Raw genomic sequence first — 8,781 nt, forward strand, 5'->3', positions numbered from 1 at the left:
CCACACAATTCCCTATATCTTGCAGACTCTTCCTGAATTCCCTCTCTTGCTGTTCACACATAACACACTGCCGATCACATTTCTAAACTCCAAAGGCTGTTGTGCAATTAGCAATCAGCAATTTGTCATGAAAGGGTCACAGATGGGCTCCTGGTTTGTTTGGAGAACAATGGATGGTGGCAACACTGAAGAGAGAGGTGAGCAGCAAGGCAGAGGAGTGAGAGTAAGAGGAGGTGGAGGAGGAGGAGGAAGAGAAAGAAGAACCATAATCTCTGATGAGATTATGGCCACTATCATTGATCATGTGGTCAACCATGGTTTGCCCATGAAGGAGGCTGGCCAGAGAGTCCAACCCAACTTGAGTCGCTTCTCGGTTGCCTCAATAATTCGGACGTTCAGAAATGCCAGCTGTTTGGCCAGAGAGGACATTGCCTGAGACGTACATGAGGTCCTGTGGCCAGCCAGGGACCGTAGGCAGGATGCAGCCTAGTTATTTTATGTTATCTCTTTCTGTTATTTGTTATCTGTTATCTCTTTCATTTCAGCCGGTTTTCATCCACAGTTTGCTTTGATTTACAGTAGACTGAACATTTTGAGTACAAATAAAATATTATTTGTTGCACAAGTATTGTGTTGTCTTCTATTTTAGTTTTTCTCGATTGCTTAGACACATTTCTCGAAACTAAGCTCCATTCCTCAAAACCCTAAACACAAATCCAAAACTGCACACTCAACTCCCCAAACGTCAAACTTCCAGGTCAAAACCAAACGTTGCCGTCACACAATAGTCCAGAAAAACACACACAACAAAACATAGTCTTAGACACTGCGGAGATCAATTCATAACACTGCCACAAAAATCAAAAATAAATAATGTTGCTTCTGGTTCTCCCCCACAAAATCTCTTTAAATGATAAACACAATAGACAAATGTTTTTACTTTTTTTATTCATAAGGGAGGAAAAAAAAATAAGAAAAACATATTTACACAAAAATATAAATACAGAAAATGGCATTATAAAATGGCAAATACAGAAAATATTTCACTCAGCATCGTGTCTCTGGTCTGGGTCCGGCCAGAGAACCTCATCCACATCACATGCAAAAACAGAAGTGGGATGGGATACTGTAACTGTAAACAATTCTTTTACTGTAACAAAATGGGAGCCTACAGTAATTCCACATTACATACTGTAACTGAGATGCATACAGAATGATAGAGCAAACAGCTACAATACTTTAAATTTATACATGCTGTACAGTACTGTAAGAGCTCAGGGTACAGCAATCTAAAGTAGAGTACAGTAGAGAGCAGTATGTACATAAAATACTTACCTGTTTTCCTGCCTGAAGGTCCGTATGATGGAGGCAACAGTGAAGCGGCTAAGGTTTGGCTGCACTTGTTGCCCAGCCTCCCTCATTGTCAGGCCATGCACAAGGACATGGTCGACAAGAGTGGCACGAATTTCATCACTCACTACTTGTCTCCTCGGCCTCGGCCTCCCTCTTCCTCTTCCTCCTCCTCTTCTTTGACCTCTTCCTCTTTCTTGCTGTCCAGGATCCATTGTTCTAAAAAATGAACTGACCCAGGGCCTTTTTAGATGTTCTGATTGGTGTGTGAACAATTTTGTCTCCTAGTGTTTTCAATCAGGTAATTGTGTGCTAATTGGGTTCAGCCTTTGCTGACTGAGTGAACAATATCAAATGCTTGTGCTTTTTGAATGAACACAAGGTGCAAGCAATGATAATTAAGGGGATTTGTGTGTACAGTTTTGCTCTAAAAGTTAAACTACAGTTTTCTCAATTGTTTACACACAATTTTGAAAACAGGGCTCCTTTTTTTTTAAAGATATTCACACAATTATCCAAACACCACACTCAATTTGCATAACTCCTAGATTGTTTGCAAAATGACACACTTCAGTCAAAACATATACACATATTTATAAAAATGCTGTTTTGTTTTCATCTTACTAACACAGTCTTCAAATGATCAGACACTATTGCAGTCAGTTACACACTACAGTGATCAGTGCAAAATACATTTGTAAAAACCCCTATTTTAGGAAATAGCTGGTCTAGTGCTAGACTTTTTTTTGCCAGACATTTTTATGTAAGGGATAATTTAGATGACAAAAAGATATTGTCAAACCCACAACATTCTTCATGATTACTCTGAGGTATACAGAGAAAGTACACAAATACAACAAACAAACACAACACTGATTGCAGACTGCTGCAGACTGAAAATATTTATTTCGTACCATACTCAGTTACAGTAACAGATCAACAATGAAAAGCAGAACAAAATAGTAGTTTTTCTTACTACTGTAAAGTGTAGACAAATAAAAATTCCTCTATTGGGTTCAGGAATGGGGAGTATGGTGGAAGGTATAAGACTGCAAATTCAGGGTGCTCATGGAACCAATTGTGGACCAGAGCAGATTGATGGAAAGATACATTGTCCCAAACGACAATGTACTGCATGTGGTCCACTTGGTTTACAGTAAGCACCTGTGTGCTTCCACACCAGGGGCCTGTATCACGAAGCGAGATCAACCTTTCTTGGGTTACCCAGACCTATCCTGGGTTGACTAACCCTAACAATGGCAATCAGGATAATTGGTTTCACGACGCTGGATATCAACTCGGTAACTCAACCCAGGATTGTTTTATCAAGAGCCGTGAACGCGCACGCAGCAGACCAATCACAATCATGAGAGAAGCGCAGCGTCACCGAGCGTCACTGAGCGTCCTCACAGAGCGCTGTATGTGAGGGGAAAAAGGTATTTCTCGTGAGGATCAGAGATTAATTCTACTAAAATATGAGGAGGAGAAAAGCAACATTAGAGAAAAGGCCAACACCATGGCAGCTGCAGGAGGAGGAAACATGCGTGGCAACGCATAACGGGATGAATAATGTTTAGCTTTAGTTTAGATTAGTTTATTTGCACATAATGTTAAAAACAGACAGTATAACGTTTACAAGATTAAAAAAAGAAAAGTGCCAGAGAGGTTAGAAGCCACTAAAAGCTTATCAAAGAAATTCCCCTGTCAAAACATCAATGAAATCACATAATAGAGAAGAAAAAGAAACGGGTGAGGAAAGAAGAAATAGAGGAGGAGAGAGGGAAAAATCAAGACAAAACAAGGTAGCAAATAAAATGATGTGCAGGTTAAATGACTCATCACTGGTTCAAGTAGCTACAGTACCTGTACCTGTACATCTGACACTGATCACACCCTTGAATCCCATGAAATCAGTGCTGCGCAGATGAATTGCGTGTATTACAATTATCGTCTAACATCATTGCGTCTGATAAATTGGTCTTCTTTGTCATAACGTTATATATGCTACAATAAAGCTTAAAGCTGACGCCACAATTAAATCATATCAACACCAAATTGATAGTCTGAATAAAATCATCCTGATATTGAGCTGTGTTAGAAATTAACAGCTGCACAAAAATATAGCTAGTCTCCCTCTTTAAAAAACAAAAAGGAAAATCCCTCAAACACCATGAAGTGTAGACATGATAGGCTACTTTCCACATTTCCAGCTGCAAAGCTGTCAATTAGGCCCATTATCTTTAACAGGGATCATTTCCTCCAACAAAATAAAATGTTGGCACTAATTAATGGTGCTATTAAGTGTCCGCAAATGATCAGTTTCTTTCTTATGAAGGGGTGGGATGAAAGTTCCACTTCTTTCCACTCCTTTTTGAACAATCTTTTCATTGTCTGTTGTTGTTGCTTTCTTTTCTTTTTTAATGTTCAAAATAAACTTTCAAACCAAAATCAATCAAATGAATTGAACTTCCTGTCATGACTGGGCTGCATTTCTGTCAGCCATCAACAGCTGATTGGCCAGTGGGTGGTGCTTTTTATAGGATCAGATTCAACCCTGAACTTACCCTGCTCCGGAGCAGGATAGCCGTTCAGAGTAAGTTACCATGGTGATCTACCCCGATAAGAACTGAACCGGCTTCGTGAGACCGAAAACCCAGGGTTAACCCTGAAGTTACCTCGCTAAGACATTAATCCTGCTTCGTGATACAGGCCCCAGGTGGATGTGATTATCCAATTCGTTCATTAGTGTGGTCGTTGGCAAGCAGGGGCTTTGTAATGAGAAGGAAGTAACCTCACAATCCTTATCTGTGTCTAAGGTGTGATAATGCGTGTAGAGTTCTGCAAATCATTGTGTGTAATGTTTTGCAAAAAGTGTGAAGCTGAGTCTGTGCTTATTGTTGTGCAACTATGGACAGGTGTTTTGCTTCTTGAGTGTAAAGAGCTGTTACAGTTTTTCTCAATTGCTAAAACACATTTCACAAAACTTTCCTCCATTTTCCCAAAACTCTAAACACAACACACTTTTCTAAAGTTACATAAACAAAACCACACCTTCTCTCTTCAAAACTCAAACTTTCACACCAAAACAGCTGCTCAAAGCCTGCAAAAATTTAAACCCTATACGCATCATTACAGACTACAACAAAACAACTGAAAACACAATGTTCAGTGTGTGAGAATGTTCTTTTTTTTTTCACAACTGCCAAAGCACATTTTTAGAAACCTTACAGTATCTGTTCTCAGAATATATCACTGTAGAGTATTGGGCATTCATAGATTTGTGTGTTTCATATGAACAGTATGTAAATCTACAGAAAATACAGTATGTACACTACTGTACTGCATCACAACTCAATGCAAACACTACAGAGGATCCATTATTATTATTATTATTTTTTTAAGATATTTTTGGGCATTTATGCCTTTAATTGACAGGACAGCTAAGCATGAAGGGGGGGGGAGAGAGAGAGAGAGAGAGAGAGAGAGAGAGAGAGAGAGAGAGAGAGAGAGAGAGAGAGGGAGTGACATGCAGCAAAGGGCCACAGGCCGTAGTCGAACCTGGGCCGCTGTATATGGGGCGTCTGCTTTATCCACTAAGCCACCGACGCCCCAGAGGATCCATTATACACAACAATACTCATTAAGAACAATGTTCAGGGTGTGATGTTTTTTATTTATTTATGGAACTATACAACACACACGCACTCCACAATCATTGTGCGGCATCACATCGTCGAGCTGGGTCGGGCCACAGGACCTCATCTACATCGCAGGCAATATTGTCCCTTGCCAGGCAAACTGTGCACTCTGAACTGGCTTTTATAGGTGTGGTCACATCATTTGCAACAAGTGTCTTCAATTTTGAGTCGTTATGTTTAATGAATGAAGCCTGGTATGTGTGTTCATTGTGTTCCAATTTTGCTGACTGTGGCAAGCATTTTGCATCACATGAGCTTTAATTTGATAATCTGAGCAAACTTTTTTGCAACTTGTGTTTTGGCAAGACAAAATGTGTTTAGATTTATGAGAAAAGGAGGATTGTGTTTTGTGAATTGTGTCTTAATGTGAAATGTGTTTATGGTTTTGGCAAATGGGGGCTAGTTTTATTAAATGTGTTTAGAGAACTGGTCATTTGGTTTAGAGAATTGGCTTTTGTGTTTTAGCAATTGGGAAAAACTGTAATTGTGTGAAAATTTTCATTTTAGTGCGTAAACAACTATAAAAAACTGTAATTTGAATCATGTGTGTAAAGAGCTCAATACGGTTAACAGTTTAGGGAAATGGGTGTGTCTTTTGGGAGATGGCGTTATGCATTAGGATATTTAGTTCATAAGTCTGGTAATAGTGTGTAAGCAATTGAGAAAAACTGTAATATACGCAAAAACATGATATGGTAATACAGTATTTTACATCCAACAGGTGAATGTAGCACTGAACATGCAAAAGCATGATTCTACTGATAAAGCATCCATATAGTGTTTTCCATTCATATTATAGTGTTTTCCATTCTGCACATCAGTGTTCAATGGGTGCTTAGACATGTCTACTCATATGCTCTATGTGTTTGTCATTTGAAAAGAAAATGCCATTTAGTGAAGAGGTAATACTGTTTTGAGGGCAAAGTGTGCTTTTGCAAGAGAAGTGTAGGATTTTGCGTTTTGTGTGTGAGTTTTGTGATTTGTGTTTAGGGTTTTGAGAAAGTGAGGTAGTCAATCAGGAAATGTGTTTAAGCAATCGTGAAAAACTGTAAATGCACTGCTGCAGTAACAGAGAGCAGGTGCCAGTCCTGCTCAATTTCTCCTCCACTGTGTTTACCTGCCACTGCACATAGGGCCAACCAGTCACACAAGAGTCACAAGCTGCAGTGTTTACAGAGCATCATGCCAACACACTTAATGAATGATACATTTAAAACTGGTTTATCCATCTCATGATGAGTAAAACTGAAACTTAACTTTACTTTATCACCCATTTATCAGTAAAGAGTGTTGAACTTTACTAGAAACAGTTTCAAAGTAGCTGTCCAATGCTGCTGAACTGTAACTGTCCGCAGTGATAAGATGCTGCAGAGTCCTCAATGACCCCCAAAATAATACATCTTTACCTTTTTTCATCACTTTTTTTTATCTTCTAATTTACCACAATGTTATCTTGTGTGCACAGGATAAAATTCCATCTTTTAGGACGCCTGGGCATGAGGATGTTGCTTTGGTGGAGTCTAATCTCACCAAGTACGTGTTTTCAGCTACTTGTTCTTTCATTTAGTGTTCCCATTCTGCGTTACTTTATACTTTCACTTCACTTAACTGATCTGACTGCTGTAGTTACTGCTTCATGTGGAGATTTTACATACAAAACACATGGTTAGTTTATAGATTCAACAACCCAACAGTCTATAAAGTGGTTAAAATTTGCTCCACCTCAACCAACTACAACATTAAAATGCTGCGTACACATTAATGTAGCAGCAATAATCATCCAAAAGGTTATATATAATCATATGAAAATCACAGTGGCCATTTGTCTGCAATACAAATAGTTTCATTTTGGCACTTATAGTTCATATTGCTGATAATATTTACTAAGTGCCTAACTTCCTCCATCACTGTGTCACAGCAGGGTGTATACAAGGCACTGCCAGGTAACCGAACACCATTGCAGACAAAATAAACCCCCTCATGGCAATAGAACTTGTCCATGGCAGTGGCCCCCCAGCAGGACAATGCACCATGCCACACCACAAACACTGCTCAGGAATGACCTGAGGAACGGAACAAAGAACTCAAGGTGTCGACTTTACCTCCAAATACCCCAGATCTCAATCTGATGTGGTGCTCGGGTGCTCCTAGGACTGGACTTGACTCTGACCTGTCAAGGCATGGACACAGGACCTCTGAGTGGTGCGCCAGAGTGTCTGGCACCAGGGTGTTGGCTTCAGATCTTTTGAGTCCTGTGGTATGTGAGGTGGGGTACCAACACATCTTACAGATGTTTGATCAGATTGGGATCTGGCAAATTTGGAGGCCAGGTCGACACCTTGAGCTCTTTGTCGTGTTTCTAAGGCTATTCCTGAGCAGTTTGTCTGGTGTGGCATGGTGCCACTGCTACTGGGGACTGCCACTGCCATGAGGGGGGGTATCTGGTCTGCACTGGTGTTTAGGTGGGTGGAGCGTGTCAAGTAGCATCCACATGTCAGAACCAAAGGTTTCCCCACAGAACATTGCATTGTAACAAGATGATCAATGTTGTTCACTTCACCTGTCAGTGGTTTTAATGTTCTGGCTGATCGGTGTATGTGTGAGATATAATATTTCTGATGTAATGATAGTGTGATGGATTTGTTTCCTTCAAATTCATCATTATACCATGTTGTGACATAATGTTTGTTAAGTATTAAATAAATAGTTAAATGGTTAATAAGTCACATAATAAGACAATCCCTGTATGTTTAGTCATATGTTAAGATAGATATAATAAAATAATGTCAGGTTACAAATGTTTCGAGGCTTGATTGAAAAAAAAAGTCAGTCTATGAATAAATGATGGAAATACTTTCAAATAAAATAAAAGAGCTTTACTGCCAACATGTGATGCACACTGTTGGCTAACATGCATGCTACAGCACACCCTGTTTTGAAAAGCACTGAAAGGCACACTAAAGGCTGATTAAAGTGGTTCCCTTGTTAAAAAGCTAATGGAATTTTTCCATTGAACTATGGATTATTGCCGAAAATAGACTCTGTGGCAAACAAACTCTTATGACACTTAAACACTTTGTTCAGCAAAAAAAAAAAAGATCACAAATGAACACCACTTACATGATTTTTTGAAACCACACCACAGTCACATGACTTCAACATCACCACCACAACAAGGCTGTAAAGCCGTGTTGGGTTCGATGACCTTCCGCTGTCACATGTAGCCACTTGTTAGCTCTCTTTTTAAAGACTCATAAAGGCTTCCAAATTCACAAGTGGGGTATTTACTGATGTGTATGTTGTCAAACAAAATGTGAAAATCTGTACACAGACCACCGACCTTATTTAAGGTATCTAACCAAAAACCCATTCCAAAAAATACAATGACTTCAACTGAACTGAAGCCAATTTAGTTCCCGGTTTCAAGACGTATTACTGCAACACTCAATTAAGCATTCAGAAATATCCTAAATTGTACATCTGAAATATCAGGAAACTGTCCAGTAACACATACTTCGATTAAAGTTCTGGTTCTTTTCTCCCACTGTGAACACGCTGCCTGCAGTGATCCATGTATAGTAATCTTTACACACTTCTGTGTGAACTCACTTTTTGTTCACTCCACATGGGTATTTTTATACAACTACATTAAGTTGCCACAAGATGTCACTGTTGCTCAAATCTTCAGAGTTCAGTCTGCTTTGTTCCAATAAAATGTGCTCTGCTGCACCAT

This window comes from Epinephelus lanceolatus, chromosome 8 (assembly GCF_041903045.1).
Source record: "Epinephelus lanceolatus isolate andai-2023 chromosome 8, ASM4190304v1, whole genome shotgun sequence".
Taxonomy (NCBI): Eukaryota; Metazoa; Chordata; class Actinopteri; order Perciformes; family Serranidae; genus Epinephelus; species Epinephelus lanceolatus.